Genomic DNA, 24,201 nt, shown 5'->3' with positions numbered 1-24,201 from the left:
GGTGAGTTCACAATGCATGACCAACAGCCTATTTCTGAACTTTGAATAAAATAAAAAGTTAATGAATGTAAAATAAGAAACTTCACACCCTTTCAGAGACTTCTCAACAAGTTTCTTTTTTTTCTAGAAGATTTTGCAGTAGCTAAAAATCCTCCCTGCCAGCTCATTAAATGGAAAACCAGTATAAATCATTTGTTAGAGCTACACAGCATTAGAAGCAGCTTTAGCAAGGGTGCATTTTTTTTTTTGTTCAACACCATTGAACATTGTTTCTATTCTGAAGCAGTCATGGGTTGGCTAACTTCACATCAGCAAGTGTCCCTCAACTCTGGGGACAGCTTCCATAAAGTGTTAACGACATTGTTTTCAGATAGAACATACATTATTTTATAATTGTTCCATTCTTTTTTGTTTTGTTTTAAGACAGGATCTCACTCTGTTGCCCAGGCAGAAGTGGAGGGGCAAGATCATGGTTCACTACAGCCTCAACCTCCCCAATCCTTCCACCTCAGCCTCCCATGTGCCATCACGCCTGGCTTATTTTTTTTATTTTTATTTCTATTTTCGTAGAGACTGGATCTTGCTTTGTTGCCCAGCCTGGTCTCAAACTCCACTTGAACTTGGGTTCTAGTGATCCTCCTGCCACACCCCCCCAAATTGCTGGGATTACGGAAGTGAACCACCGTGCCTGACCTGTAATTATTCCATTCTTAAAGCACTAAATGTGTATTTTAAAAAAATAATTACAGTAGAAATTAAATCTAGTTTTTATGGATAAGTAATGCGACAAGTAGAGCAAAATGCTGGATTTTATGATTCATTTTAAAAGAGTGAATGTCATGAAAAATCATGAACCACATCAGATCAATGAAAACCAATAAATATTTAAAAAATTGGTGCAATAAAGATTTTAAACATTGGTGAATCCAATGAGTTCAAGACTCTTTCCTCAACAATGTATGAATGCATTTTCTTAATTCTAAAACAACTAAAGAAATGATTGAGAAAAAACAAGTCTATGGATGAAATAAACTACATAACGTATATAACCATACATACACGAAATACACACAATTATCAGTTTTCTTTTCTGTTATGTTAAAGTTATTATGGGAAGCTTCTCAAATTCTTTTAACAAACAAACCCTAGGGACTAATCTACAAACTTCCTCAATCTACTTTGGCATCTACTTTGGAAATCTATACAAGCATTCATGTAAATACCAAACTAAGTGTTGGATGAAAACTTAACTTGGAATTGGCTAAAGTAAAATCTCTGTCCTTATTCTGGGACAATACCTCCCCATTTTTATTGGCTGCTTTCCTACCACTTTTGATTTGCTTTTATGCCCATCTTTTTATTTACTTTTATGTCCTATGCCAACTGACAACCTTAGGAAGATGAGGAAGGAAAAGAAGGGGGAAGGAGATGAGAGGCAGCTTTCCTTGGAAGGTTATCTGGATGACATTTGACCATTTTTCAAAAGATTTTTTTTTCTTCTCTGGTTATTTTCTGTCTCCTATTTTTAATTTTCTTCTTGGCTACAGAAATTTTCCACTCATTGTTATTTTGTTTAGCTGTTTGAGGCTCTCTTACATTGAGTCATATAAGAAAAAAGGTTTAATACCCAGACAAATGTTTGGGAATAAAGAGATTCACATGACAGAAGGATAAAGACATCAAGCAAGAAAACAGAAATGTAATACAAATACCCCAGAAAAACTCTGATGGCTAAAATAGCTATTTTATCTCATGTTTTTTACTTATGTGGTTCCTTTGTAAATAGGTATAATTCCAAATATGCACACCCTAGACTGGGCAGGAGATTGTTAAAGTTAGAAAGAAGAGTGGAGGTAGAGAGGTATCACTTTCTAATAATACTTCATATGTTGAAACATGGTCAACTATATTCCATAATAAGTCCCATGCTCAACGATTCCTGTCTCCTTATGTATCTATCACTACTATAAAACTCATTGTTATTAATACTGTTAGTACAAAAGTATTTGTAAATTGGTAAAATTTTATCACTTTTAGAAATGATTTCCTAGAATAAAATTCCTATTAAAGGGAATTATTCTGGTACATAATTATGAGTTTGCTAAGTAGTTTTTAATGCCCTAAAAAGTAAGTAAAGTGGCAAAGAAGAGAAGAGTAAACCTTAATTTTAAAGGTGATATTTCAAATTTTTAACTAAAGGATCTGACAGTCCATTTGGTCTGAAAACCCAGAAGATAATTCATTCCATTTCCTTCACTGGGCTTATAAATATATCATTTTACCTAATTTTTTTCTGTTTTCACTTATATAAAATGTTATTTGTTCTAATATGCTATATTAGTATTTCTCATTTCTTCTTACCAGCTCCAAAATCTATTTTCTGAAAAATAAGCAAATTAATTCGACCTAATTTAAAAAAAAAAAAATACTTCATGGAAAACTTCTACAGAAGCACCCTCGACCTCCCCAATCCTCCCACCTCAGCTTCCCATGTGCCACCACACCTGGCTTACTTTTTTACTTTTATTTTTATTTTTATTTTCGTAGAGACTGAGTCTTGCTTTATTGCCCAGCCTGGTCTCAAACTCCACTTGAACTTGAGTTCAAGTGATCCTACTGCCTCGCCCTCCCAAATTGCTGGGATTACAGAAGTGAACCACCATGCCTGACCTATAATTATTTCATTCTTAAGGTACCAAATGTGTATTTTTTAAAAATAACTACAGTAGAAATTAAATCCAGTTTTTATGGATCAGTAATGGGACAAGTGGAGCAAAATTCTGGATTTTATGATTCATTTTACAGAACTGTAAACTGTAAACTGTCTCCTACAGAAGATAGTTTCCATGAACTTTAAACAACTTCTGTATAGAAGTTGTTATAGATAAACATTCCAGTAGATTTGAAACTAGAAAAAATAATAATACAATTTTTCAGCATTTAGATCCCATGTGAATATATTAATACAAGAAAATCATAGGTTGATCCTTAAAATTTTTAAATTTTAATTTGATCAAACATCTTCTGTAAAAATTATTTACCAAAAATAACTACCAAATTCTGTGTAAAATGTCAGACTCCTAATTATAATTCTTAGAATGACTTTTGTATTGTGAATGCTAATTTAGATAAAACCAAAAGAGGGATTTTTTTCGGTATTATCACAAATCTAACAACTTCCTCATTGAGCCACAACATATCTTTCAGTGACTTTCAAATCTAATTCTGAGATATTACCCAGACACCCTCAGTAATTTTCTCAATGTTTAAACTTTTTTCCAACATTAACTTACTTAGATACATATAGTCCATATAGCAAAAGGAGAGGGAGGCAACTGTGAAAAACAAAGAAGGTAAAATTGAGATCATTCACCTTTAAATAAAATTATCCAAAAGACATGCAAGTTTCACTCTCCAACAAATTTTTCTCAAAAATTAGTATCAGGTAGCATTTCAAAAGGTAAAAGAAGAACATTAGAGCCACTACCACTCCCTAGTCCTTTCTCTTAGTGTTCTTCCATTTTTCTTCTTAATTACAGTCCAAGAAACAGGGCCTAACTGAGGATCATGTGGAAATGATCTTTCATTATTAAATCCATGTGAATTTCGACTTAATAACCTCAAGAACTCTTTTCTATCCATTATTCTTATAAAAGTTCACCTTTTTCTATACTAAATCATTTAATATTGCTGACTTTTATTGTTATAATCTCTAGAATGTAGACTGCTACTCTTCATTCTGGCTTACCTTTCTTTCAAAGACATTGTCTCTGAATTTCTTATTGACTAGACAGAACATTTTTTAAAGCTCAACCTAAGACCCCCTTGTCTTTGAATTAGTTACTATGCTCCATGCTCCTATCTGACCCTATCTATCCTTTTCTCTCAGGCTGTACTTCAGGATACTGTTAAGATCTAGTTGAGTTTTTTCTTTTTAAGTTATGTAGGCTATCCTAAGCCATAGATCCTTTGTACTACAAATAGAACTGGTGCAGTTAATTGAAGGCTTCCTGCTGCTGTATATAGTCAGCTACTGAGGTAGTTTAAAATTTCAGTCAGTTCTTATAACATGCAGCCAAAGGCAACTTTAATTTCCTCTGACACCCTTATGAGATTAGCTTTGATAATATGTTTTGGAGACACATTGACAAGAACTAGATGTTCCCACTGTTTGCATCTATTGTATTACAACTACTAGAGTCTGGATCTTCAGATGTAGGTATAAAGTAGTAATAAAGGCACAGTGTCAGTTGAAATATCTACAACAAAAGTTTCCATTGCTCATAAAATACCACCCCTTTAGTATTTTGCTATCTTTATAGGTAGTGACCATTAATTTCTAATAGTTTACTTTGCAGTGTTCACAGCATGCTTCTTTTTGGCATTGGGGGTGGTCAATGGGGAGACTTGTATATCAGTCTAATAGGAAGATGATTTAAGACACAAGAATTCTCAAATAGTAACAACTTATAAATATTGCTATACAATTCCAACAAAATAGTATAAATTACAAAGCTCATGTGATAATCCATTATACAGACTTATTAAATTATTTCAGAAGTGCTTTGTGAACCTTTCCTATGCAGATTGCTGGCTTCTTGAAGGAAATAATTATTTATGTACCCCTAAAAAGTACCTAAAACAATGACTTTCATCTGGTGCAGAACAAATGTTGAGTAGCAGGCAAAGAGATAAAAGTGGGGAAGCCACAAGACATTATGTCTTTGGTGGTGAGAGAATGTGGACTGCTGCAGAGGCAAGACTGGCAGCAAGAACTTAAGAGTCAAGTAAGCCAGAAATCGTATGCAGAAAGTAAATGAAACATGTATAAAAACTAGGGATTGTAATTTCTCAAAGTCAGGTAGAACGAAGGCCAAAGGATCTAAGTTCCAGGGAACAGATATACAGCATCCTATTCTGTTCTGAAAGACTAGACTTAGTTGTACAGGCAACAGTCCTATACTCAAAGAGAGGTCCCATTTCATCAAGGATTAATATATTTTATGTTTCAGCAGCATTTCTAATTTTAAAGACACAATACAGTATATATGAAAAACTGGGAAATAGGACTATATAAACAGTAGCTTTTAAAAAAAGCAAAGCAATGCAGTTTACAAAAATGTGGATTGAGCAAAATTGTTTAGAATGAACATTAACATCCATAGGAATTATTTTATTAAGACTGCATGTAATTTAGAGAAGTATAGTTTAACCAAAGAATTATATTTATTTTAAGAATACTCACACAGTAATTTTAAAGATTTATCTTGTATGATCACCAAAATGATTAAGAAATTTCAAGTAGAAAAGGACAAAAGATACAAAATCCTTGGTATTTTTAGGTACTTTAAAATATTTAGCGCAATTAGATTTTTTTCATCAGTTACTATTTTTTTAAGTCGCCAATATTATTTGTTCTAGTGTTATATCTGGTCTCTATCCAAGTCATTACATGTTTTTTCAGCTGTCAACACATTTGCTCCAAAATTAAATTTATCAAATAATTAGTAATTATTTTCCTGTAAAAGCAACTGAGGAAACACATTATTGCATGGAAATCTATGAGGCTTTACTGATTCAGACTGATTTATTAGGCTTTTTCTAGTTTGTAATGAATAGCATACTAAAAAAATTAAATCCATTACTATTATTAAATCTTAAAATGATTTTAAAGTCTCATAAGATTTCTTGGGTAGTATATTAAAATCATTATACTACATTTAGAACAGCAGTATTTTCCTTGTGTATACATATTTTTCCATATATATACATATCTGTAATGTGTGTGTGTGTGTGTGTGTGTGTGTGTGTGTGTGTGTGTGTATATGTCACTAAGTTTTATTTCAAAATCGTCTACCCAAAATCTTTTACACAGGCTCTCCATCTACTCTTCAACTCAGGGGTTTGGGAGGTAATAATCCATTAGGCAGTGCTATATAACTCATATCCATTCACTCCAATTCACTCTCTCAATCTCTCTGTATCTCTCAATCCCTAGAAGAGAGACAGAGTTAAGAATGAGAAAATATATATTCCTATCCTCTTAATCTTCCTTTGCCCCAAACATAAACTTTATTTTCAATAAAATTATTGTTTTTAAACGTTATGCTATTGGTGTTAGATTTAAATATCTTGCAGCCACAACACATAATATGTTGCTATCCTGAATCCAACTTTTGTACATGTTGTATGATTGTCTTTACGTGGACAAACTACTAATAATAGCAGAGAGAGAGTACCCCTCTCAACTACAGCTGACTGCAGGCCTCATCACAAAGTCGATGGCTGAAGCAATTTCACTCCCCTAAATGAGAAAAAGCAATAACCCACATCTGAAATTTACAGCTGAGGAGTAATTATGAGTTTAAAATCCCTGCAATTCTTGTTGGAGACTATAGTTAGAGTTCTCTTAGAGTATTAATATACAAAGTTGTTAACTTTCAGTCCCTACAAGAAATATGGAAGTTAATTACATGAATTATCATGCTCACATTCACTACACAGGCAAATAGATGTTATCTGTGTAGATATGAGTGGATGCCAAGGCCCAATCTCTATATACCTTCCATACTTGAGTACCTATCCTGAGAATAGCTAACCCAGCCAGATGAAGAAGTGCTTCTTTCCCCTCTATGTTTTCATAGTGTAAGGTTTTCCTACTCTCAGTGTTGCTCTACACTTCATTTTGTGATAGTCAGTCAATGTTACCTATCAAGCTCCACGCTTATTCTGCCAGTCCAGGTGAATAGCAAGACAAGCAATGGGAAGCAGGGCGGAGGGGGGAGGGGGAGGTGGGGGAGGGCGGGGTCTACATTTAAATCTCCTCATCTGTCTCTTGTGTAATTCCTCACCTTAACAATCCTTCTCCAATCCTTTGCTGAAAATCTTACCTTCATAAAAATTACCTACTCTAACTACTCTATGTGATGGTGCACCTTTCTCTCCCAACTCACGAACCACCTTTCTCTGCCCTACCTTTTGTTCATCTAATAGCACCATTTCTAACCAATTACATAATTATGTACATTTATAATTTATTATCAGTCTCCCAACACACACACACATACACATGTGCAAACAGTGTAGATTTCACATTCCACAAGGGCAAATATATAAGGTTGTTTCGCTCTGTCATCTATTTTGGCACGAAGATAATGTCTGGCACATAAGAGAAACTCAAAAAATAATGAATGAATGAATAATGGCAACACATCTACCCAGTTATGAATGTGGAAATCTCAGACTCTGAATTTGTCCCTTTACCTCTTGCATGAATTCCCAATTTATCTCTTTCTGGTCCTTCCAGTTCACTCTTACTATTCTCTCCCTATTCCTTGCTGGGCACTTCTAGTTAATAGTTAGAGGTTATGTGATAATTACACAACCCATTTTAAGGAGTGTCCCATCCTTTATACAGCAGCTAAAGTTACTTTTCCAAGAAGTATTTCTGATCATGCAGCTCTTCTTAAAATCCTTTAGAGGTTCAAAGTCACTAGCTTTGCATGGAATTACAGGTCCTTAATCATCTGTCTCCTGCCTGGTTTGCAGTGTCATCTCCAGCCATGGCAACATTATAGATCATGTCCTCCAACCATCTTCAAAAACACTGAACTCCCCTTCATTTATTTCCTTTGAAAGGCTTCCCAGGCCTTCTCAATATTGCAAAGTCTAGTTTTAGCACCTATTCTCTCATGTTTACTTTGCCTTTTTCCTCCACTCTAGACAATGTGCCCTTGGAAGCAAGACACTACATCATTTACTTTGGCCTAAATACAGTGGACATCCATAAATGCTTGTTAATTAAAGTTATTCAGCCTCTTTGAGCTCAGTTTCCTCACTTGTTAAATGATTTTTACCACCTACAAAGAGGATTCCTGGGAGAAACAAATAAAACATTATACATTGAAAATTCATAGCACTTAACGTTCACTGAATGTTATTAATCCTTCTTAAGACATATCATGGGCTCCATTTCAATTACCTCACCTACAGCGCTTAAATAAAAAATAGACAGGACAAGAAATAAGAGAGGCATGTTTGGTTTGTTTGCTCATTAGATTTTTTTTTTTTTTTTTAAACCACCCTGCTTTTTTTTTCAGTATTAACAATTGAGCTTTATGATGTAGAAGCTAAGATACTCTGTCATATCCAGTTATATGCTTGGAAAGAAACTGGACTGGAATTCATGATTAATCCTCAGGATTGAGACAAGAAATGAAAATGTGGCCAGACAGCTAGGGGTGCACTCTTAGCATATTGTTGGGAGGCCCTGGCTCCTTAAGAGTTTCCCAGCACGGAGCTTTAGTCCTCTCCATCCCTATCCTTTCTTTGTTAAAACGTCTATCCCCACATCTAAAGAGCACTTACTAATCAGGTATCTTTTGGTTTAGTCTTTCAGAGTGTGTGGCTGTTAGTTCTGAATGGCCCTAAGTGCTTTTTTGTACTTAGTGGAGCCAACTTAGCCATTCACAGAGAAGCAATCTCTCTATAAATGAACAGATTTTCACAAGTGGGCTGTAAAATATGCATAACACATTTCTCGCGGTGTTAATTTTGGTCTAACATCCTCCTGTTGGTCTTGATTACCTTGGAGACTTACATCCTGTCTTCTGTATATATGTAGTTGTTAGTCACTTCTACTAAGTTGTCTCACCACCATTTCTCAAGAATGATAACAGAAGACACAATATTTCAATAACTGATTTTTCCTTTCAACAAATGTTCATTCAACCTCCTGTTTCCAGACATCGTACTAAGGCTTAGTCAAATCTAAACCTCGTGTAAAACTCTAAAATGCTGTAAAGGTCCAGCTAACTTTGTAGTAAAAATAAATGGAATCATTTCAGAACATTAATTGAATGTTTTTTTAAAAAAAATACTAAGTAAAATGTAAATCTGAATATAGGTTCACTTCAAATTTATTATCGTTTTTCTAAAAACTGGAAATCCTAGACTGTTGTTTATGATTAGTCATATTATTGATATGGCTGCAAGTCAAACATAATCTGAATTGAACGTATCTTGAGAAAACAACAGCATACGAATAAATATGGTGAGACAGTATGGTGATAAATGCCATTTGGGATAGCATATTAATGGTGAAAAAATAGATAGCAATTTTTTAATTGGGAGTATTAGAAGCTTTATCCATTTTGCTTATTTTATTCATGGTGTGCAAATCAAATAGATGGACGACTGGACACAAATTCTGTGTAAATGATCTATATTGTGACAAATCGCAAGGCATCTGGTTAAGTGAGATATCTCCCTTGGGAAATAAAACGAAACAAGAAGTGTTTTTCTTCTTAAAAATCTGTACCCTGGTAGATGGGATCCAACATAAAATTAAACATCTCATCTAACTTTTCCAATGCCATGTTTCCAAAAGGAAATTACATTAAATTTGTCCATTCAAAATGCAAAAAGCAAGACATCCAAGAATGAGGTTTGTAGCAGAATGTAATTTTAAAGACATGATTTTTCTCCATTACTGGAGATATCAAACATTTTAAAAGCCTGTTCTTTCCTAATTGGATTCCAGATCATTATTTTTTTGGCCAAAAAAGAAAGGTTTTCTGCATTCTTAAAATAATTAGGCAAGATTTCAAATCAAATTATCCAATTTCAAACCTCTATTTTTCTCTCTAAAACGCCTGTTAGAGGAGGACTGCCGATGACTAAGCTTTGTGTCATTCTCATGGCTTTATTAGGAGAATGTTCTAAGTCCTTCACTTTCTATGTAATCAGAACTATAATTTCTTCAGGTTATTTTAAGACCCAGCTATGGCTAAAGCAGGAAACTCAATTTTATTCTGAGCTGTAGACATGTCGACACAGCAGAGCAGGGCTCCAGCTTTCTGGGCTATCTTCTCTCATAAACCCTCTTGCTTGGTGTCAGACCAAGGCTCTAGGCTAGTTGTACTTACTCTCTGGGTGTCAGGTAACTGTTTCCAAGACATTTAGGGTAGTAGGACTGTTATTTTGGAAAATATGTGTTGACATATTATTATTCTACAAATGAACAGCTTATTTGTCCAGAGAGCACCACTCTTCATTACATCAATTCGAAAATCATATTCAACAGAAGGGCAGTTGAGAAAACCCAGGTGCCAGAAACATTTGATAAAAAAGCAGAACAGAAAGCTCATATGTCTACATGGTTCATCATACTCCCTTAGAATTTTATAACTTAATTAACCAACTCCATTTAAGCTTGCTTAGTTGCCTCTAATTATTCAGAAAAATTTTCTGTGTTGCAAAGTAATATTAATAGTGAGTGACATTTCTGCAAGTAACAGGTAACCTATTTCTTCTATAGTTGTGATATATAACTAAGTAAAGAAAGGAGAATAGGACAGTATAATAAAATAGAAAAAGTTACCTGCAAGAGATGGTCTTCAGAATGAAAAGAAAAATATAGCATGATTACTTTAATATTTTGATGTATATCACGAAGTTTCTCACAGATACGTAAACTAATCTTATTCCTGAAGTAAACTTATTAATACTTTTAATTATTAATAAACATACTGATACAAAAACACTTTATTGAACTGTGATTTTCATGCTAGCATTTTTTTTCTTTGGGTTAAAATACTTTTACTACTTTTCTGCTCCTACCACAACAATAAAATAATGGAAACAAGTACCATGAATCCATTAGTTGAGCTTACTATGCTATATGTACTGTATACCATTCTACATTTTTTTGCATTCATTAATATATTGAGCTCATCCTTCTATGTTAATATCTTCAGACATTACTTAATAACTTTAATGACTTGTATTTCAGAGTATGGATTATGTATTGACTTCTAGTTAGATTGCCCTCAATTTTCCATTATTATAAATAAAACTGCTGATAAATATCCTGGTACATAAATTATTGTGAATTTGTGCAAGTATTTCTGTATACCAATTAAGTAGAATTACTAGATTGTTGGGTGTGTAGATTTTTAATTTTTATAGTACTGCCAATTTATGCTGCTCCAAAATTTGAACAGTGTGCTCTTCCACTAATACATGACAACACCCCTTTCCTCCAAACCACAATCAACACTAAGCATTATCTAGTCATTTATTTTTACTCCCATAATGTTGACAAAAACGGAACCTCATTGATGTGTTAATCATGACAAAGATTGATCATCTTCTCAGATACTTATTGCCTATTTTTGGTTATTCCTTTGTAAATGTCTTATTCATAGCCTTTGATTATTTATCCACTGAGTTACTGGTATTTCTTACTGATTTACAGTTTATATTTCTGCTTTATAGATATTAACCTCTTGAGCATTTAATATATGGTAACTTTTTGTCTGTCATGTAATAAAAAATAGTGTCATAATTTGTCATTTAATTTGTTTCTGACTACGAAGAATACCAAGTCAACAATTATTCTTTTTTAACTTTCTCTAGATAGGATTACACTGACCTAGATCTTTCCTAGAATGAGTTGTGATGACATCACATAAGCTCATTAATATAAATAGAAATATTTTTCCAAGGCACAATGTCTAAACTATATTTTTTGCTAGCATCATTTTCATATTGATCTATGAAGTAGGGTCTTCAAACTAAACTTTAGGTTAATTCTATACATAGTATTTATCAATCACTTAGAGCCCACAGATGTTTGCAAAACTAATAATATAGACACTGGGCTTCTGGACATAAAGATTCAATTTCTACCACACTATAGCTTCAAGGGGCAAATGACACATCCCACAGCTTCATACACATGTTTGATTTCATTTTGGAATAAGAGAATCTAGAAAATAAACATTTCACATGTCGGAAGCCTTTTCCTTGAAATATCAAAAACACTTTAATGTTTTAAGGTATGCTTTCCAAAATGGGTTAGATACATCTCTGCTTTTAAAGACATCTATAACATGGAGGAGCCAGCCAGGGCTATTACTGGCCTTTCAGTAACTGCATTGTGAAACTGTGGTTCCCTCAGGGCCAGTTAAATACAGCAGTCGGCTTTAATGGAGGTGGGACAAGCTTTTGCATTAATTTCTCGACCTTTTCTATATTTGGAAGATGGGTTGGTTTTCTCTTTGCTTTTTATTGTGTGCTGTGGCTCTAGGTAAGTCTTTAGGTAGTCTAAATCTAGTAAACTCCCCTGCTTGTAATCTATGCCTTTTAGTCTTGGGCTGAAGACCCAAATAATCAAATTTGTTATCACTCTTTCTAAAATTGATCACTTACGTTTGCTAGGGACACAAACTTCTTTGAGTATTAAGACATGGAATTGACAGTCTCTCCCCCAAAATGCATATGTACACAAATATATTTGTTTGCAGACAATTTTCTTAGATTCAGAAACTGCCTAAAGCTCATTCACAGATCCCTTGGGCTCTCCAAGTCTCTTTCTGGGTTACTTCAAACTCTTGATTTTGATTCGTATAGAAGAAGTTCCCAAATAAATGAGTCATTAGAAGTCAGTCTAGTTGGAGAAGATAAATACCAGTAAATCAATCACTGTGGGAGAGAGTAAATCAATAAATGCACGAGTGTGTGAAATAATAATAAATAATGTCCTTTTAAAAGCTCAATTAAAACAAATAAAATAAGTGATTATTTGCTTATGGTAAAAATGTCTCATAAAATTTTATTTCAAATGAGAAAACAATGAAAAATGTATGTGTGAACACTGTATAACTGTAAGTGTGAGCATGTGAGTGAAAGAACTGGGAATAGAAAATGAGAGGGACCATTTGTATTTTTAAAACAAAAAAATTGTACTTCAGCCAGAAAAGCTGTCATTCCAATTACTACTTCAGAAGTATAGTCAGGAGTTTCTTAGCATGTGAAAGAAGATTCTTGTCTTCACTACCCTGTATCTTGTCAACTCTGCACGAAAAGCCCATTTTCTGCCCTGCTGTCACAATTCTGGCAGAAACAGAGGGGTGAGAATGGAAGAAAACAGGAGTAAAGGCCTCTTCTTTAATTAAGGCATCCTGTCTTAACTTGTACTCTTCTACCTGCAACATCGTGTTCTGAAAGATGGACAAATGTTCAAATCAGTGTTGAGAAAAGATATGTGACTGACAAGAGAATGACAAAGTTGGTATATGATGTGTAATAGATTACTGCTAATTCTTTAGAATGAATGTATAGAAGAATTATGAGAGCAGCCATACTAGACTCTAGACGGTAAAAGAGGAGAAATGGAGGGGAGGAAATAATGCAAGCAGCTCTCGCATCACACAAGCTGATCCTTTAGTTCGTTCATTCCCAAACATCGTATTCAGTTCTTACCAGGTGTAAGGGACCATACTTGACATGAAACTACAAGTGGAAAGTAGCAAGTAAATAAAACATCCTCAGAACGCATTTTCATAATGTATTCTTTGAACTTTTATCGTTTGTAAGAACAGAGTCAGGTGGCAAGCAGTGAAATGAGGCAGTCACAAAGACGGACTTTTAAGAGATATCAATTCCTGTAAGCACATGACGCCCTGCACTGCATAACCTTTCTGAATATGTTTGTCTTTAAATACCAGAAAGTAAATCTGTCAATGTGTGAGATCATCAGTTTTGACCAAAAAATTTATCTTGGACTAAATATTCATATTTATTTAAACATAAATTAGAAATATAGAGAATGCTGGCTGAATTGGGGTGATGGTGGTGGTTGTTGTTGTTGCCAGAAAAAGAAGCCTAAAATCAGATGTCTTTTTAAGTAATCTTTCTATATAATTTTTTACCACTATGCCAGATGTTTGATTTTTCAGCTAAGGCAGATCAGATGCTCAATGTATTACTATCTTTTTTTTTTTTTTTTTTTTTTTTTTTTTCTGAAATGGAGTCTGACTCTGTCACCCAGGCTGGAGTGCAATGGCACGATCTCGGCTCACTGCAACCTCTGCCTCCTGGGTTCAAGTGATTCTCCTGCCTCAGCCTCCCAAGTAGCTGGGACTACAGGCACACACCACCACGCCTGGCTAAGTTTTGTACTTTTAGTAGAGACAGGGTTTGGCCATGTTGGCCAGGCTGTTCTCAAAACTCCTGACCTGAGGTGATCCACCCACCTCGGCCTCCCAAAGTGCTGGGATTACAGGCGTGAACCACTGCACCCAGCCTAATATATTACTATCTAGAATGTGAATTTGACACACATCAGAACATCCTCTGGGGTTCTCATGTGAAGGAGGTGAGAGGAAGGTTGAGTTGTCCTTTCCCTGTTTCTGTTCTTAAGTAAATAGGATATTGACTAGGGCGGTAAGGTGACATCCTCCTTTCTGGAAATCACAACTCTAAAAACATCAGCTATCCAGAACATACCAAAGACTCAAGTGATTTTGGCCTTTTATTGTCCAAATTACATTTTCTATGGATATGAGCATAACTGAATATATTTTACCCAGAGGAAATCCTTCTTAAAGGTCTTTTAAATTTCATTTTAGAAACCAATGCAATAAGCCCAACCATCTGAGGTTTTATTCTCTAACTATACTGCACATAATAAATTAGGATGACACAATGTGGCCCCACTAGAAAGAGGACTGCAGGCAGGATGAAGAGTATAAAATCACAGCTGCAAAGCCATTTTTGTCTGAAGAAAACAACCCAAAAAATTTTAAGTGTGACTGAAGAACCTCCATATTTGAAGTATGATATAGTTAATATTCATAAAAATAATAATGTGTCCTTAGTAAAAGCATCATGAAGAATGAAAAGAAGTTCTTCTTCCCTTTAAGTTTTAAAATTAAAAATTGGCTTTTAAAATATATTCTTTATATATCTTATGCCTAGAAAACCCAGGATAAAAAGCCTAGAACATTTAAAGTGCAAACGCACATGTGCACTTGAAATATCAGCTGCTGTAAATGGATGATATTCAATCCATTCATTCATTCACTTATCCCATGAATATTCATTAAGCAATTATTATATGTCAACCAATCTTCTAAGCCTTAGGTTTGCTTACGTTGAAACTCCATGTTTTAATTAACTCAGGGATTGTATTTTTATTTTATATCTATTTCCTTTAAATGCTAATGAATGTGTTCAGGGATGGAACCCCCTTTGTTCTCCAAAATTATAATGCTCTTTGATCTCACTGACAAAATAGAAGACTGCTTACTGCCATTCTGTTAACTGGCTACAAATCTTGGTCCAGGATACTGTGGCCTGAAGGGTCCAACGTATCTAGAACTCTACCTCATGTTTTGGGAGCTGCTACTTAGCCCTGGATTCCACATAATATGTCTAACGCTGTAGGAGTTAGAAATCTTTGCAAACTGGCTTTCACCAACTACCCAAGTAGCTAAAAAAAAATTTCATTCTCAGAATACTGAATATTTGTGAATGACTGATGTGTTTTTGGCAACGAAGTGAATACTTCAGTGAGGCACACTATATTCAGCAATGAGATACACTTAACATATGAAAGAAAAATTTCCATGCATTACATTTCAAAAGATTGGAATGAGGAAGAAGGAAAAAATACTCTTGTTATCTTGATTGCAACATGTAGCTTTGGCATCATTTAAATATCACCATAGTAGGTGTAAAACCCAATAAAATATGACTTTAGAACCAATAACCAATATAATCTCTCTTTCTGTTTTTAAATTTTAACCATATGACTATAAACTGGAGTTTAGAAAAAGTTATGAATAAAAATTCCTAAGGACTATGTAGTACTTATCCCAAAATACTAGTTTAACGAAGAAAATTATTTTTAATGTTATTATTTTCTTATTATTTTTAGAGACAGGGTCTTATGTGTCATCCAGGCTAGAGTGCAGCGGCATGATCATAGCTCACTTCAAACTCAAATTCCTGGACTCAAGCAATCCTCCCACCTCAGCCTCTGGAGTAGCTAGGACTACAGGCACACACCACAACAGCCAGCTAATTATTTTTCGTTTTCATTTTTGTAGAGACAGGGTCTCACTATGTTGCCCTGGATAGTCTCAAACTCCTGGCCTCAAGCTATCCTCTCACCTTAGCCTTCCAAATCCTGAGATTTATAGGCATGGGCCACAGCACACAGCCAAGAAAATTATTTTGATTAAAATAAACTGGGGAAAAAAGATAGCTGGAAACAATTATTTACTTATTAAGCAGCTGACCTGCAGCAATTAATTATATTAAGTGTTAATATTTAACTGGAATTTCTGCATTTTTACAATAATTTCTGTTATTGTGCTTAACTGAAATTTCTGTTATATTTTAGCTGAAAATAAGTCCGAATTTTTAAAAGTGAAATACAATTTTAAATTGACCTAGAAAATTCAAATGTAGTCACTGGGCAAAGAGATTGGAAGAAAAACATGAACACTAATGACACAACTTTATATTTCTGATAAACAATCAAATAATAATCTTCATTACTAAGATGGTAATAAATAGTTCTAAGCTGTAAGAAATTTGGCATATAGTCAAATTTTCCATCTATTTCTTTCTACTTCTATTAGAAGAATGACATAACTCTTGCTACAGAGAAAAATATGAAATAGTTCAATTACAGTTGTAATACATGCATTGTATATGCATATACACATACAACACATATACACACCAGAGAAAAAGAAAGACTGATTCAGATTGTTTTGAGGTATCAAACTAAGCTAGATAAGTCATAACAATTAGTGATAGTTCTTTGTAAACAGGTCTATAACAGACCACAACACTTTTGTGAAAAGGCAATACATTCTAAGCCAAAGTCAGATACGGCATAAGCTTCAAAATAAGCAATAACGTTTAAATAAGCTAGAATTGAATGGGTTTCCAAACCTAAAATCTGTAGTATTATAAACTAGCAGTATCAAACAAATTACTGGGGTTATTTGCCCACTAAATCAAAATTATTTTGGAGGTTCAAGAAAGACATAGTCTTGCGATATGATCTGGTTTAGGGAATTAAAAAGTAAAATCCCTAACATTTTTAAGGATGGCAGGGACCTAACGGTAATCTAGGCAACTCATCCTAGCTTACAGATGCCAGAGAAGACAGCTAGATTACCTATCTTCACACAGACAGTGGCAGATTTGGCTAAACCTCCTGAAAATCCTCTCTATTGTGTTGAAAGTGATGTAGCCACAGTGGCCTTCATTCTGAGAACAGCCAAATAAATACATAATGGTCTCAAGGGCCTTGGCATTGGCTGTTCCCCCTGCCTGGAATTACTGTCCTTTGATCTTTGCATGGCTGGGCTCTTCTAGTCACTCAGGCATCAGCTTAAAAGTCACTTCTCCATTGGTCTTTTAAGGCACTATTCAGTGACTAACTTGGTGAAACTTTAGGATACAGTTATCTACCTTTCTTCTTTGACTAAATTATCACCTCTCTATTTCACTCTATCGTACTCATAGATCTGAATCTTTTATTTGGTCTCAAGTTATTTTTTGAGAATTGAGCTAGATAAACATTGTGTACTTCTCTCACCTAGTTTAGAACCACTTTACTAAAGTCCCTGCCATATCTTCATAAAATTCCTTCCGGTCCCTCTATACAATGCAAGATCCTACATGCATGATACAATACGTAGGCTTTGCAGAAATTTAAATTGTAACCTGCATAATTGGGTAACAACAGTATTGCAAAAATAGATATTTGAGTACGAAATCATTTGGCTATGAATTTAAAAACTGAATATATTAATTGTTCCCAAACTAATTAACAGTTTGTCCTCTTTCCATTGATTTGTGATGCAAACTCTGTCATATACAAAGCTACTAAAAATAACGTTGTATTCTATTCCTTGTCATCTATGTGAGCATGTCCCTGCCCAAACCAAATAATCATTATTAATACAGCTTTGTATGACTTGACATCTAGGCTTCTTCTCTCCATTTGTTGCTTTACAAAACTGCCATTTGTGCACACTTACTCGTATATTTGAATTTTTGGAATCAGTATGCCTTGTTCCTTCATAGATCCTGTCAGGATTTTAATCAACATTGTGCTGAAATATAATACACTATAATGTATAGAAGAAATTTACAGCAGACTATGTATGAGGCGGGAAATCGAATGGTTAGTAGAGTTGAGGTGGAAATAAGATTTACTTCTTGTTATACATCACTTAGTGTATCTGACTTAATACTATTCATCAAGCATCTTTTTTAAAAAACTGTTTTAAAAACAAAGAGATATGTAGATTAATTTGGGAATAAATAACTTTTTAAAGATGTAGTCTTCCTATTCATGAGCATAGCATCGCTCAAATCTGATCAAGTTTTCTTATATGCCCTTCAACAATGTTATTAATTTTTCCATAAAAGTTTCATTTGCCATGTAAATGCTAGCACTATTATACTTTGTGTTTGGTTGTTTTTTATATAAAACAGTCCTTTCAATGTTTTATTTTGTACTGACCTTGTACTGAGCAATATAAGTGAACTCTTTATTATTTCAATTATTTTATTTTCCTTTTAATTTCTAATACATCTTATTGAATGTTCATGTCTTGAAATATTGACTAGGACATCCAAAGACAATTCCTGACATTAAAGAGAATGTATTTTAATTTTACCATTAAATATAAAGTTTCAGATAGGGTGAATGGGTTTTGGCCAATAACACTTACTTCCCTCTTCTATTTTTTAGTTTAATAAGAGTTTCTATGCTGGAAGTACACTGAATTTTATTGCATGTTTTTCTACATCTAATGAGAAGATTTTTTTTTTTTTTTTTTTGCTTAATTCATTATTAACAGGGCAACATTCACTGATAGACTTTTTTCCTTTAACCAATCTTGCATTCCTGGAATTCTCTCTCCATAAAAGAAAACCCATATGGCTAATAGCACATGAAAACCACTCGAATCCAACAGTAGTCAGAAAAATTCACAGAAAAAAGTAATTCTCTACCATTTTCATCTTTAAGATTGGCAAAAATATCTACAGTCTGACAATATCCAATATATTGGCAGGGGTGTGGAGAAAGTGGGTCTCATATATGACTGGTGAAGCATAAAGATAATCTCTGTTACCTGTTGGTTGAGTGCCCAAGGAAGCTGACTGGGCAGTAGATAATCAAATAGAAAGATGTTGTCTCCTGTGTCCACTAAACAATTTAATATTTGTCTTTTCTTTTATTTGTTTATTTATTTATTTGAGACAGAGTCTCACTCTGCTGCCCAGGCTGGAGTGCAATGGAGTGATGTCGGCTCACTGAAGCCTTGACTTCCTGGCTCAAGCAATCCTCCCACCGCAGCCTCCCAAAGTGCTGGAATTAAAGGCATGAACCACTGTACCTGGCAATTTAGTTTGGTTTGTAGTCATCTAAGACTGAACTGAGATAGAGGTTTCTAACGTTAGAGTTATAACTATATTCAGATTTGAAACGATGTGCTGGAAAGAAAAAGCAAAAAAAGAAAAAGATATTGATCTTTCCAGATCAAGGATGTGGAAGACTGTCCATTTAATTATTGGGATAATAAATAGTGAGAGACTAGGGGTACTACGGGTATCAGTTGATTGAGGGTTGTTTTCCTTCTTACAATATAAAAGTTAGGTTAAGCTGATATTCACATAATTTTTTTCTAATATTTTTATGTTCATCTTTTAGCAAACAAATGAACAATGATAAGAAAGCCTAATTGGCAGCCTTTGCAAATTCACTAAAAGGACACTAGCATACATTTGTTCACCATGATATACTACACTGTGTTCAACACCTATGCTGTAAAATTTGGTTTTATTATCTAACTCCTTTCTCAGCCCACACATCTATTATCAACGAACTCAATTAATTTTCTAAGTCTTAATGCCCTTATCCTAACTTATGCTTTTTTAAGGATAAAATAGAGCAAAAAGACTACCCTGAAAGATTTATATCTTATTCCCTATACCATTCCTTTCCCACATACACATAAAGATAATTTTCTCATTCTTCTCTTAGAAGAGTTGTACATAGAGATTGATTCACCCATTCCATCTATATTTCCTTAATATCTCACTATGTTAACTCCTTGTTCTGACATTTTACTTTAGATAATTTTTCAAATTACTGATACCCTTGGCATTGAGATTTTGATTAAACTGTTCATCAAAAATCATCATTCCTTGCCCCCTTGTCAAATAACATAGCTAATTAAATAACGTCAGAATAAATGCAGATGAGCTAGATAGCAATTGTGGGGATAAGTTATTTCCAATTGATATTATTATTAACAGAAAAATCCACCTATTTTTGCCCCTTATCTAAGAAAATTGTCTCTACATAAAAATATAGGAGAAGGGAAAAACAGTATTAAATGCAAAGTGTTATTTGAATAACATAAAAGTACACCTGTAATCATTTTCACAACTAAATTTATTCTTCTCTTGGATTAAAAAAAGTATGCATTTATATTCAGGCAGTCTTAAATTAGCTATTTCACATTTCACATTTTGAATGCAGACACATATCCCAGGAAATTTCTATTGGCATTCATTATTCATTGAAAAATCACATCAAATAAGAATATTCCCAAATTCCCTTTGTTAAGAATAACTGAAGCATTTAAAGGGTCATATACACATTGTTAAAGCATTGGAGGTCATTCCTGCTTACATTCTATAATGAATAATTTTAATTTGGGGGCAAAAAGCTCTAACACCTCAAAAATGTCTACATTTTTCAAATCTACAAAGAAACTGAGGAGTAATTTTCTTCATAAAAGAAGAAATCATTTTTTAAAAATACCAGATGTATAAAAACACATTGTGCAATAACACTGTACTCTTTAATCATTCATTTATCTAAAAATAGTCTCAGGGATCAATTATATGCTAGGTACTGTAGGGAATAAAAATAGAAGTAAAACATGATCCTTTTCCTCTTGGAGCTTATAATATAACTAATTGGGGGGATGAGGACACACATACACAGTCACAGTGTAAGACAGAAAGTGGAAATGTTCTAAAGAGAGTAATAAAAGGACTATGAGGATCGAGAGAGAAGGGAGAAAGAGAAAAAAAGTACACGTAATTAGGGAAGTATTAATATTACAGAGGTGAGGGGAAATCGGTGATGGTGTCAGACATTAGGTAACATTTGCATTGGGCTTGTAAGAGAATTTTCCTCAGTGATGACCAGTTGGAATAGAGCATTAAGGTATCTCAGAAGAAGGAAATACCTGGTAATTCTTAGACTAAGAAATCAACAACAACAAAAACAGATAAACAAGCAGCCTCGTTTAAAAAATACAGCTTTCAAGTACTCAATAAATACTGATTGAATGAGATAATCACTCGGGGGAAAAAACAAGTCACCACTAACCATTTTTCTCAAGCTACACTGTGAATCCACAAAGCACGTTGGCCAGGAGTTTGGCTCGGTCTCAGTCTTCTTGAGGCTAGAGAAAATCGTAGCTGACAGTCTTCCCCTGGTTCTCCCACCTACCCATTGATAAAGGCTTCCCCACCCCTTCCACAAGGCAGAAGTAAGTGGAGATTAAAATAGCTCCAGAACACTTCCTGCTCTATTCTAATTGTGCTTTGACTTAGACCAATTGGAATGTTGAGGGAAAACCCCATGAGGCATCAAGCATGTGAGATAATGTGTCAGTCCCTCAAAAATGTTTGTCCAACCTACTCTGTGTATCCACCGTTGTTCCCTATTCACAAAGCATAATGTGTGAGGAAAAATAGCTCTTAGCTGTTTCTCCCTTTTTAAAAAATAGATGTGTCACCTTCATGAAATACTTCCTTATACAACTATTTTTTTGTAACAATGTGTCACGAATCTAGCCAGTTGCTAACCCAACGAAGACTATGTATGCTATGTATGCTAAATATTTTCTTGGGAAGTTATGATTCTCCAGCCGCCTAACAAAGGTGTGATTTGACCCAGGATCTACCTGAATTAAATACCTGGCACGTTGTAGGTACACAGTAAATGCCTGTGTGATGAATACTGTATTTCATACCCCTTTAAAAAGTGTGCAATATTGTGTTTATGAGAAAATGTTCTAAGACTTCTAACTTCAGCTGGCGAAGATACTCTGCTCCCCTTCTTTTGGGTTTCTGAGAAAGAGAAACTGTTTGCTTCACTAAACTACTAGCAATGACTCATACTGCTTGGGTAAGAAATTTAAGCACAATTGACAGGGCAGGTGAGATGAGGGACAAGGGTGAACCTTAGGAACAAGGAAAGGGAACAAGTCCTAAAAGAGCCTTCACTTCAAGTTAATAATATGAATACAAGAGAGAGGCACTTGGTTCACGATCTCTATGAAAAACAGAGAAAATCATGGCTAACAGCCTTTCTCCAGTTCCCTTACCTACCTACTGCTAAATGCTTCCCCATCCTTTCCACAAAGCAGAGGTAACAATATTGAAATAGATCGAGACCTTTCCTAATCTATTTTAACTGTGCTTCTGTTCTACTTGACTTAGAACAAATTAAACGTTGAAGGAAAGTCTACTTTTTTTAGAAAGATACCCTTTACAGGTTAGCAGACTCAAAAGCCTTCACTTAACTACCCTAGCTACCCTAGCTAATACTGCCCTATCAGTCACTTTCTACCCCATTGTCTTATTTTATTTCACCTTAATACTAATTCCTATCTCAAGTAGTTTTATCTACCCATCCATCATTCCATTGAACAACCAACCATGTATCTCCTTGTTTTGTTTAATAGCTGTATCTTCTGTGTCATATGGTTGATTCTTAAACAGTTTTGGGTGAAAAAATGAACCGATAAATGACTCTTTCACCTCAGTTCCCAAAGCTTCAAACAATTTCATCTTCCAAAGTCTTTGACCCGCTCATTAAAAGAGTGGTCAGGATGCAACATGTTATGTTGTTCCTTCAGTTGCTTCCACTTCCACTCTCTGAATTTATTTCCATCTTGACTTCTTTTAAGATACATTTCAATTACTGTGTGTTTCCTATTTTTGTCTTTCATTTTGGAAATTCCTAATGGTCAGCAGATAACCAAACAAAACACAAAACATATTTATCTTTTAAAAACATGGGAGGCCGAGGCAGGCGGATCACCTGAGGTCGAGAGATCGAGACCAGCCTGATCAATGTGAAGAAACCCCATCTTTACCAAAAATACAAATTTAGCCAGGCTTGGTGGCACATGCGTGTAATCCCAGCTACTCAGGAGGCTGAGGCAGAATAGCTTGAACCCGGGAGGCGGAGGTTGCAATGACCCAAGATGGCGCCACTGCACTCTAGCCTGGGCAACAAGAGCAAAACCTCATCTCAAAAAATAATAATAATAATAATAGCCGGGTGCGGTGGCTCACGCCTGTAATTCCAGCACTTTGGGAGGCCGAGGCGGGCAGATCACGAGGTCAGGAGATCTAGACCATCCTGTCTAACATGGTGAAACCCCATCTCTACGAAAAATACAAAAAAAAATTAGCCAGGCGTGGTGGCAGGCGCCTGTAGTTCCAGCTACTCGGGAGGCTGAGGTGGGAGAATGGTGTGAACCCGGGAGGCGGAGCTTGCAGTGAGCCGAGATCGCGCCACTGCACTCCAGCCTGGGCCACAGAGTGAGACTCCGTCTCAAATTGTAATAATAATAATAATAATAATAATAATAATAATAATAAGTAATGAATATTTGGAAGACCTGCATAAGTTATCCATTCTATAGCATTTGGCAAATGTTTAACATAAAATGCACTAACATCCATTTTAACATTTTTATCATTTAGGAAAAATGAGTTAATAGTAAAATATAAAATGCAAATTTACCATTAAAACACAATTCTAATTTTAGAGCAAAGTAACAATTGCTAAGGTTTGAATTAAGCACACAAAGTAAATTGAGAGAACACTTCTCAAATGTAAAACTGCATATTTTACTGTATATGAGACTTGCTGGGAACATCAAGAGGTAGTAATACCCAAACAGCAAGCAGAGGCTTACACTTACTTTTCTCATATGCTGAGAATTTTATCTCATCTATTTAAATCAGTAACTCACAATAGTGCATTATAATGACAGTATCTTTTATGGCTATATTTTATATATTGTGGTAATAAAGCTAGGAGCATTGGTGTTATTTAATATTAAAAGTCATTCATGATGTATATTTGCCTTTTTCCCATCCTTATAGTTAACCTGTATACTTATTGTGCTTATAATAGTCAATTGTTTTTCATAAACCAATTCTTAAACCCAAGCTTCATGGGATTAAAAAAAAACTCTAAATCTATTGGAGAAATTGAATAGAATTTAGATTTCTTAATTTTTAGAAACAGATATATATACACTTTCAATAATAGAATCATTC

At 34.5% G+C, this 24,201-nt stretch overlaps 1 protein-coding gene across 48 annotated transcripts in view; it reads right to left on the bottom strand.

The window, feature by feature from the left end:
* Positions 1 to 24,201, bottom strand: part of HDAC9 (histone deacetylase 9) — a 911,712-nt gene that overhangs the window by 472,128 nt on the left and 415,383 nt on the right. For 10 of the 48 annotated variants that reach the window (XM_063814084.1, XM_003318338.7, XM_063814091.1 and 7 more), the window contains exon 1: positions 21,227 to 21,402. The exons of the other annotated variants lie outside the window; for them this stretch is intronic. The gene's annotated coding sequence lies outside the window, so the exon portion shown is untranslated. Of the gene's footprint in view, positions 1 to 21,226; positions 21,403 to 24,201 lie in introns of those variants that run through there. 48 annotated transcript variants of the gene reach the window in all.

Source organism: Pan troglodytes, chromosome 6 (genome assembly GCF_028858775.2).
Source record: "Pan troglodytes isolate AG18354 chromosome 6, NHGRI_mPanTro3-v2.0_pri, whole genome shotgun sequence".
NCBI lineage: Eukaryota > Metazoa > Chordata > Mammalia > Primates > Hominidae > Pan > Pan troglodytes.
This window is presented reverse-complemented; position numbering and strand designations above follow the sequence as displayed.